This window comes from Mus musculus, chromosome 1 (assembly GCF_000001635.26).
Source record: "Mus musculus strain C57BL/6J chromosome 1, GRCm38.p6 C57BL/6J".
Lineage (NCBI taxonomy): Eukaryota > Metazoa > Chordata > Mammalia > Rodentia > Muridae > Mus > Mus musculus.
The window spans coordinates 4,607,715-4,618,018 of record NC_000067.6 but is presented as its reverse complement, the minus strand read 5'-3'; the positions used below and the strand labels follow the sequence as shown (position 1 = coordinate 4,618,018).

The 10,304-nt window shown below is 43.1% G+C and overlaps 2 long non-coding RNA genes and 1 pseudogene across 7 annotated transcripts in view; 1 reads left to right on the top strand and 2 right to left on the bottom strand.

Annotated features, from left to right (window-relative positions):
* Positions 1–213: 213 nt before the first annotated feature.
* Positions 214–9,114, bottom strand: Gm29874. 4 transcript variants are annotated; one of them, XR_001778816.2, is made up of 5 exons: positions 9,017–9,114; positions 8,809–8,896; positions 2,880–3,003; positions 1,014–1,469; positions 214–498 (listed from the first exon to the last, which is right to left on the bottom strand). It is a non-coding gene; the product is annotated as a predicted gene, 29874 (long non-coding RNA). The 4 variants fall into 4 exon arrangements; XR_001778819.2 differs by lacking the exons at positions 8,809–8,896; positions 9,017–9,114 and adding an exon at positions 3,819–5,090; XR_373196.3 differs by lacking the exons at positions 8,809–8,896; positions 9,017–9,114 and having other exon boundaries at positions 2,880–5,090.
* Gm7369 lies at positions 6,390–7,775 on the bottom strand (annotated as a pseudogene).
* Positions 9,016–10,304, top strand: part of Gm37323 — a 61,858-nt gene continuing 60,569 nt past the window's right edge. For all 3 annotated transcript variants that reach the window (XR_003947656.1, XR_001778812.2, XR_001778806.2), the window contains exon 1: positions 9,016–9,299. This is a non-coding gene — a long non-coding RNA (predicted gene, 37323). The remainder of the gene's footprint in view (positions 9,300–10,304) is intronic.

Below are 10,304 nucleotides of genomic sequence, written 5' to 3'. Positions count from 1 at the left end.
CACTCCTAAGAAGATGACACTATGGAAACTATCCCCTTTTAAGAGTGAGTAGCTATTTTTAAGACTGATGAGATATGCTTTCCCAGGGATTCACCTCTTTCCTTGATCTTTGTCCTTGTTTATATACAAGAAAAGGCTCATAGAAGGAAAGTGAGCCTCACCACACTTTCCCTCCCAGGGGCTTTGTGATGATAGTATGTGCCAGAAGCCGAGTTTATTAATACACACCACGCATTGTGTTTATTTCTGTTCTGTACAGATTTTGCCAGATTATGGCCTGTCTATGGCTGATAGTGGCTGTGTTTGTGTGTGAGCACGGGTCGTCTGATAACGATTTGGCGTATCATGAGATTGAGCCATGTTTAAATTGGGTGTAAGCCAGAAGTGCCTGACTTGCAGAGTGTTCGTACAAGGTCTGGACAACAAAGGAAAGTTCCGGGTATCTTAGAAGAGGTCACGGATTACAACAGTCTCCCATCACTCTGGGCTTGTTCCTTCCTGCAAAGACACAATTAAAATGATGTCGTACAGTAGAAAATTTTCATTATTGAGGAAGGACATGGTTTTCCTCTAGAGGTAAGTCAGTTTAAAAGTTCTCTGATTTTGGGAAAGAAAAAAAACCTATTATTTTCAGAAATAGTATACACTCAACGAATAGTATGAGAGTTGATAGTTTAGCACATTCATCCTTGCCAGGCCACTACTTATCCACTGGCTCATCTGAAGCCTCATGGGTGGACTGAGAGCATCCTGGCTTCTCTGCCACTCACTTCTGCATTAGGAGTGCACAGGAAGTATTTTGTAAATTTTTACTGAGTAATTGAATGTTGCAAATAAACACCAGTCATGAACATTAGCTAAAACCTAAAAATTGACTTAGAATTATTCTATATCTTTGTATCTTTGTAATCAATGATTTATCACACTATAATCAGATCTATCCCTGAATTTGTCTGGAAAGTGTAAAAGCAACACTGTTTGATGCTAAAGCTCAGGGAAAATGTAACTCTTACCATGACCAGTTTTGTGCTCTAGGGAAAATATCTCAATTTTAAGATGATGATTATTGATGTCTGGTCTTCATTTTTCCTCAATATTATAGTGTGTGGTCTTACTGTAACTCACATGAATCTTAAGAAAATGTGCAAATGAATTCAGTTCTCTTCCGTGAAGTTGGGGTAATTTTAGTAATCCATTGCCCTATGAGATGCAGGGCCATTCTGTTTCCTCTGCAGTCTGTTTTTTCTTCCTTTCTTTCAAAATAACTTGCCATCTTTCCAAGATAAACATTGAGGGGAAATACATGAGTGGGTATGTAATCACCCAGCCATTTGGAGCAGCATGCCTCTAGAAGGTAGCAGAAATCAAGTACTCATGAGGACTGTGTTTTGGCTTTATAGGACTTCTTATTATTCCGGACTCCTCTTTATAGAATTCCAAAAACCAAATGTCACTCATTGAAAAGTTGCCTGAAATCAAAGTATATGTTAGAATGTAAAAATAATCTTAGATTTCTAAAGTCATAGTTTTGAATAAACTTCATGAAAATGATTTTACAGATTTTTAATCCTCTTGAATGTCAGTGTTGTGTTTTATAAACTGCTGAAGGTGGTGTGGAGGAAGGGAGCACGTGGGTGGGCCCAGGCCAAGGCATTCCCTCTGAGGAACCAGCTGCAGAACACGCTTAGTATAAAGGAGAGTTTACTGGGACCTATAGAAGAGGGTAGAGGCAGAAGAGGGGGCGGGGGAGAAGGACAGAAAGGGAGGGAAAGAGAAAGAGGGTCTCTTAGTCTGTGCTCTGATTGAGACATCGTAGAGTCTCACGCCAACGAGGGGCTGTAGTTCTGTGGGTGAAAACCTAACTACAGGGTCTATGTCTGTCCTCATTCAAAATGGTTCTGTGTAAAGCGGAGGCCTCTTCTTGTGGGGCTGGGGTTTGGCATGGACAAGACATGGGATAGGAAGGAAAAATATTCTCTGGCTGGGGTGTCATAATTCCACAACACATTCTTTTCTCCAAATAGCTTTCCTTCTCACTGTGTTCTGACAGGAGCAGGGGCACAAAAGCATCCCAGCTCATAAATGGGAAATAGAACGGCAGCCCACACCCATGTATTCTTTGCACATGCACTATTTCTAGGACAGTTCTGGGCATTTCTGTCTGATGGTTGGGTATTTGGCTTACAGATCACCTTGCTAGGCATGAGTTGCTGCCCTTTGGGACATTGGGCTCAATTTTTGGGAAATGGGCTCATGTGCACTGAGTAGAAATACGGTCGTGGGTTATGATCTAAGCTCTTAGGGATAAAGAGAGACAGCACCAAATGATATATCCACATTCACCCAGGGAAGAGTGTGGCATTAGGCAGGCCAAATGCCAGCTCTCCATAGAAGTGGAGATTGGCACTGACGGAGTTAATCCTTTCTCCTTACCACTCCTACAGGGACAAATGGGCCAAGAAGGAGCCTGCTGGATTAGAAGTGGTAGGTTCCTATTAACCTTGCTGCTCCAGGCTGCTCACACTCCAGGCTGCTCACACCTCATTGAACCCAAGATACTATCTGTAAAGCACTCACAATAGGGTGCCACACAATCTGCACTTAGCAAAGTTCACTCTGCATTCTCAGACTTGTGTCACTACTTGTATGAGGGTGTGAGAGCACTGAGCAACTAAGGTAATGAATGGAGAGGTAGAGGAAAGTGGACTTCTGGTGATAAATATAATTGTATATAATATTTGTCTCTCAAGCATTTTCTTTAGTCTTACAATAATTTTATGAGGAAAGTCAGCAAACTGATAGGGCCACAGCGTGGAACAGCTTCCAAAAAGCAACACTAGACTTCCCAAGACTCAGCAGTCACAAAGAAGGAAACTCACCTTCGGCATAGGCGTACCTGTATGCCGCTGCTTCCTGTCGCACTGCTCAGGAGAGCTACGTTATGCTATGCTATGACATTAGCCCATTGGTCATCAACACATCAAGAAAATGTTCAGTAGATTCCTGTTCAGACAAAGAAAAAAAAAAATGGGGCTGGAGATGACCAAGCTTAGAGAAATAACTCAGTCTCACGAAGAAAGTATCCCAGTTATTTTCCTTTCATGTGGAATTTAAGGGGTGAATAAAGGACACAAAATAAAAATAGGTGGGGGATACTGGGGATGTAGCAAACCCAGGACAGGAGAAGAAAGAATAGTGGGTGTGTATTACCAAAATTCATTACATGAATGTGTAGGGGTGCTAAGATGAAACCCATTATGTTAATAAAACATAAATATTCTATTGGGTGGGGGAGAAATATTTAAAAATATATTTACTCAAATTTTTAATGTAAACTACGAGAGTCACCTAAAAAAATCACAGCATTTGGGAGATTAATGCAGAGGGAAATGAGAGATTGAGGCTAGTCTGGGATACACAGTGAGACAGTATGGAAAGAAAGAGAGAAAGAAAAAAAGAGGAAAAAGTCAGGCAAAAATCTCTTGTAAGATCAACACAGTCTGCTGCTTTTCTGGGCGAAGAGGCTGCTGAAGTTTGAAAGCCCAGCAAAGGCTGGGCTGGGAGGCAGTGAAAGTCTAATGTCACTGAGTCCTGAAGCAGTACAGGATGGTTTCACCAGCCGAAGAGGAGCTGAAAAGGGAAGATAGAGTGGGAAAAAAGAAAAACCAGCAGAGGCTGGGAAAGAGTTGGAAACATGGTAGAACCCAGAGAAAGGGGAGGAACACAGCCGGAGACAGCCAATGAAAGCCAGTTGCGCTTGACTTGCTGTAGCGGCTTCCTGAAGGGCTGTGGGAGAGTGGGTGAGGAGGGGTGCTTACCTTCGTTAAGACTTGAGCATGCTGATCGCCAGTTCAAACTTGTTTTCCTGGAGAGGCGTTACCTGGGTCCTGATAAGAGTTAAGATCTAGGCCTCTTTGACAAAGGTACTAACAGTACAAAATGAACATCAAGTACTAAAAGCAGCCGTTTATTCTGCTCCTAGAGGCACTGAGATTCATTTCTCGGCTTCCTGGGCTTATTTCCCACCAACAAACTTGCTGACCGCTTCTCGAGAGCCAAGTGCTGGCTGGGATAGAAAGGTTAGCAAGGTACAATCTATAGATAGAGTTTCTCGAGGATGCAGGTAGATAGGCATCCTGCCATGGGAATTCAGTTGTCTCCTGGCAAGAAACTTACTGAGGCTTCCCTTTGTCAACTTGGGCCAGCAGCATCTTCTGCACCTCTGACTAATTGTATTTTAATAGGCACACACTGAGAAAATGTTTGGATTTAGTGGAGAAGAGCACAGCTGCCAGACTTCTGTAGTATGGGACTAACATGGCTATGTTGACTGGCCTGTGACCTTCCTGCAGTTTCTTCACTGGCTCAGCTTGGAGATAGATTCAGAAATGGGAGGAAGTGGGCATTTCTATATGGCAGGCTGGTGCACGTCACCCCTCTCAAGGGTGGCTTTATCTGTAGCACGTAGGCTTTTAGGATAAACCGGGGTCTCCACTTCCCTGCTTTGTTAGTGTGTGCTAGCATCTGTCGGAGACATTTGTTTATGTGTGGCCTAGAAGCTGCCAGCCACTGGGGAGGGCAGTCTGCCTGCCTGGGCTTTAGCATGTCAGTTTAGAGGTGGACTTCAGCATGTCAGTTCTTCCTTTTGACATTTTATTTATTTATTTATTTTTTGGCTACTTGGGAGCACATTGTTTTAAAACAAAGTTAATAGTGCCAGTTAAAATGCCTAAGAGATAATAATCCCCTTAAGCCTCCTTAACTCCCTGCTCCATTTACCAAGTAACCCATTCCTCTTGGAATGAACTTCTAAACTATCTCTACACAGGACTCAGAGGTCTTCACCTCTGGCCAGCTCCTGCTTCCCGAGGATGAGGGGCTGTCAGTTCAGGCTGAGCTGGGTTCTTTTGCATGTAGAATAGAACATGTGTCTTTCTTTTTCTGTACTGGTAATGGACACAGCTTAGAAAATTGTCATTTAAATCTTTGTAAAATCCGCAAGCTTGGGCCTGGGGAGGTGGCTCAGTCCATAAGATCAGTAAGATCACTTTCCAAGTCTAATGTCCCAAATTCAATCCTTAGAGCCCACATGGTGACATGAGAGAAACCATTCATTAAAGGTGTCCTCTGATACCAACATACATGTGCTGTGGCATATCTGCACCCCACCTAAAAATAAATAAATAGCCATAAAATTTTAAATGTTTTATTTTGTACAAAGTACTAAGTATCTGAGATTTAGCATGCTATGTCCCATCCCTTGGTGAATATTTTCTTTTATTTGTTTTTTATTTTTTACTTATTCACTTTACATCCTACTCACTGCCCTCCTCAGGGTCACCTCCTCCCGCATTCCTTTCTCCCTCCCCTCCCCTTCTCCTCTGAGCAGGTGGACACTCCCCTGCCCCCCTCCACATTAATTTACGGTGAGGCTAAGCACTTCCTCTCCCACCCAGGGCAGACAAGGCAGCCCATCTAGAAGAACATATCGCATAGACAGGCAACAGGTTTTTTTTTTTTTAAATTGAAATTTAAAGAAAAACTCATTGAAGATCTGAAAAACAACTCCTACAAGATTGACTTTTCCATAAAACTTTAGCTACATGATGCATTGCGTCCATCACATTAAAATGTGCATTAGACACAAATACAAAACCCATGAAAACAAGCCACCATTCTTTAACAATCGAGCAAAGATAAGATGGCCAAAGAATGACATGGATGACTTGCAAAGGATGGGCTCCTCAAGCACCATTAAAAAAAAAGCACAGAAGGATGAGTGTTCAGTTATATTCACTGAAGTGAACCTTTGGCAGTAGGAATCAGAGCGTGTTGTCATAGAGTGTAGCCTCCCCCAGCCTGAACTGGGCTGGTGCAGACCTTGTCACCACTGAGGTAGGGCCACCTGCGGTGCAGCTTTCCGACTTGGCTGGCTTCTTTTGATGTGTCAATTGCCCTGCTCTTCTCGGAGATCCTGCTGCCTGCTTAGACACATTTGAGACAATCTACATTGTGAGGTGTCTTTGGGCTGGCTCCGGGTACCAAGAATGGATTGGTGGGGGATGGGCCTTCCCCCTTTATAAGCACAGTCTCTTAGTAAACTCTTGGGCTTTGATCAGAGCAATTTGTCTTGGCCTCATTCTTCTCTCGCAGTCTAAGACTCTTTTTCAGCCCCAGCCTGCCTTTCAGGAGTACCCAGTTCTTGTAGGCTGCGAGCGGCTTACAACTACAATAGAACATTAACACATATTATAAAAGGGAGTAGTGTCAAAGGAACAGAACCACCAACCAGCATTCAAAAGCAGCTCTGTCAACCTGGCAAACACTCTGCAGCATGTCTCTCTGTTGTCCATCACTGATACACTGGTAGAAACTTTGAAATGAAAAAAAAGGAAGAAAAAAGGAGCAGTTACTCCTTTTATTTTCTGTGTTTAAAATCAAAGAGGAAACAAACAACTCTGTTATACACTAACGGTCTTGAAGTACATCATTTGTACAAGAGAAGGACTAAGAACCAAACTTTACCGAGATCCAAGCACAAGTGAGAGAGAGAGAGAGAGAGAGAGAGAGAGAGAGAGAGAGAGAGAGAGAGAGAGAAAGAGAGCACACCCCTCACACGGCTTTCCGATGGTCCTCAGGAGGAGCCACTTCATAATCACTGGCACTGAACAAAGTTGCAGAATTCTTCACCGGGTACTTGAGGGAATCATGTAGATAGTTCAGTAATAAAGCAAGGCTTTTCTCATTTAGAGGTGTATAGGTCAACATCACTCCGATTCGCACAAATAACCTCAGCAAATGTGGTGCTCCTTATACTTGGGACACGGGCGCATCTGGGTGATCGGCGAGAATTTCAGCATACTATGGTCGCTCAACTTTGTAGAGTAGCTGAGTGCCCAACACTACATTGAATACTCCTTCATCCCTGCCACAGCCTCATGTACAGTGTACTCCTTACCATCTCTGAACCCTCACTCTTCTTGGCTGGAAGATAAAAGGCTGCTTTTGTCTGGTGATCAAGCCCCAGTCATCCGCAGGCCATGGTTTCAGCTCTTCAGGAATCTTCACTTTAATTTCAGCTCTGCTCATGAATGTTTCTTCATTTTCGTAGAAATGGTAGGATCTACCCGGGCTCTCTCCTTCCTAGGAGGCTGAGGTGTCTCACTGGTACTCCCACCATCTCCATTTTCAGGTATTTTCTGCTTGTTCTTTTTTGTTTTCACTTTGACATTTTTCTGTTGCAGACCAGATGTCTTCTTCCCTGGAGCAGCAGCCCCTCTTATCTTGCTCTCTGCATATTGTTTCCTGATTGACCTTTTGAAGTTCTCTCTGTTTCTGCAAATTGGTGTCCACGTATTTGAGTACTCTGCTTTCTGGCACCCATTCATACCAATTTTTATTCCTACCACTGTAATGGATAAAATACTTCACTTGTTTGTCCTTTTTGGCAACCTTTACACACTTTGCTTCATAAAGAAGAGGCCCATGAAACCACAGCACTCGCTCGCCCTCCTGGGAGTTAGGTTTCGGGTTCTGCTTGGGCGCCACTTATAAGTGATTCGCTGCCACCTCCTTCTCCCCGTAACCCCAACTGCCGCCCCCTACTCTCTACCCCACTCAACTTAGCATCAGATGCGCTGTTGTCAGAACCATCAGCTCTACATCCTGGGCGTCATCTGCAAGCGCCTTCGGACCTCACAGCAGGACCCACGGAGCCGCCACCAGGCAACAGCTTTTAAGGTAGTCCCTGCTTGTCAGATGTGGTGGCGCATGCCTTTAATCCCAGCACTTGGGAGGCAGAGGCAGGCAGATTTCTGAGTTCGAGGCCAGCCTGGTCTACAGAATGGAGAGTGAGTTCCAGGGCAGCCAGGGCTACACAGAGAAACCCTGTCTCGAAAAAAACAAAACCAACCAAACAAAAAGTTCCTGCTTCAGTTGTTTGAGACCCACATGGAAACCAAGCTGCACATCTGTTACATATGTGCGGGGAGGTCTAGGTCCAGCCCATGTATGTCTTAGTGAACACTTTTTAAAAAGTATAACTCACAAAGTGCCATTCTCTTTCTTTCACATGGTAGTAGTTCTTTGTTTCTTAACTTATTCCCATCAATTTATTTTCAGAACTTTAAATTCACTTCTTTAAAAAATTATGTATTTTTTTGTGTGTATGGATGTTTTGTCTGCCTGTATGTCTGTGCACCATGTCCCTAGAGTCCTTTCAGGCCGTGGGGCTGGAGTTACCATGTGGGTGTTGGAATTGAACCTGAGTCCTCTGGAAGCACAGTCAGTGCTCTTAACAATTGAGACCTTCCGCTAATTTATGTCTTTTGTTTGTCAGGTCCCAGCTAAACTATGGTGTGTTTTGTTAGTGGAGACTGTATACAAGATTACATATTAAGTAGATATATTTATTTGTAATCAAAACAAATGAAGTATTGAACAAAGAAGATAGTAAATGCAATTCTTTTTTAATACTTTCTCTCTATATTTTCTATGCTATTGCATTATATCAGAAATATGAAACAATGTAACCAATACAAGATAATAAATCAAAGGCTTTGAAATTAGAATTAAGAGCCAACCCCATTGTCTCTGAAGAAAATTGTATCTTTAGGGAGTGGGTGTGGCAACTCTCTGGGAAGAGTACTTGCTTGCCCTCTGGATTCAGTCCCCAACACTGAAGTAAGAAAATGGCAGAAGGAAAGAAGAGGGAGGAGGAAGGAGGGAAGGAAAGTCAGAGAGAGGTAGGCCCCTCAAACTTTATCCTTCCTGAGGAGAACTTTTCCCACAATTTGGACTACACCTCACCAGTATGTCTTGAATCTCCTTGGGTTCCAAGAATGGTTTGTTCTGTAGACTAAGGTCAGGTCACTTCCCCAAACTTTCAAAGCAGTTCCTGGAGTATGAAGACAGAGGGCATCATAGAAACTGGCTCCAAACACCATTGTGAGAGAATAATGAATAGCAGATGCTCAGCACAGTGGCTGCCACGTGGCCTACTCTGGTTAATGCTCACCTTGCCTTTGAGAGTGACCACTCAGGCATGAGCTGTTTAAGATGAGAACAGGAGTGGGAAATGGGGTGACGGGGACACCACAATACTTCACAAACCTGTTAACTCAGTGGGACAACACAAAACAGATCATAATGACAAAAGAAAGTCCAGGTCACAAGCTGACAGAGTCTGTGATTATCAACTCTTCATCCTCAATGACCAAAAGCAGGAAAGCAAGACAGCAAGGACAGTGACTGTGCCCTCTGCGGCAGCTTGAAGGGTCTGGATAAATCTTCTTTTAAATGTAAGAAAACAAATTCTCTGTTTTAATCACATTCAAACAGGTCAGTAGCAGGCTGCTTGAATGGCTTGGCAGTCATCTCTCCTTGATTTATTATGTTGCTGTGATTAGACACCACTGCCCAAAGCTCTAAAAAGAAAAGGTTTTGGTGTTTTTGTTTTTTTGTTTTTGTTTTTGTGTTTTTGTTTTTTGTTTTTGTTTTTGTTTTTTTTTAGCTTACAGGTCACATTTTATTAATGGACAGATTGGATTGAACACTTTGTGCAATGAATGTGAATATTGTACAAAAATAAACAAGAACTCTGCTTCTTAGCTAATATTGTGGAAAATGGTTGCAGTTGCTAATAAGAACCAAATATCTCTTTAGGCTGTGTGTACTGTGCACTCAGACACAGCTGTGCCTTTACATGCATTCATGCAGAGCTTGCATGCAGTGCTCTTTTATGGGTTTTTTGGAGGCTAACAGGTAACACATATGAAAGTATTTAATGATGTCTATTTTTTATTTTGAAATTTGGAAATAAGTTTCGAAGAATCCAGTTTTCTCTGCTTGGCACACTAACTGCACACATATTTTAAACTTCTTTTTTTTTCCATTTTTTATTAGGTATTTAGCTCATTTACATTTCCAATGCTATACCAAAAGTCCCCCATACCCACCCACCCCCAATCCCCTACCCACCCACTCCCCCTTTTTGGCCCTGGCGTTCCCCTGTACTGGGGCATATAAAGTTTGCGTGTCCAATGGGCCTCTCTTTCCAGTGATGGCCGACTAGGCCATCTTTTGATACATATGCAGCTAGAGTCAAGAGCTCCGGGGTACTGGTTAGTTCATAATGTTGTTCCGCCTATAGGGTTGCAGATCCCTTTAGCTCCTTGGCTACTTTCTCTAGCTCCTCCATTGGGAGCCCTGTGATCCATCCATTAGCTGACTGTGAGCATCCACTTCTGTGTTTGGTAGGCCCCGGCATAGTCTCACAAGAGACAGCTACATCTGGGTCCTTTCGA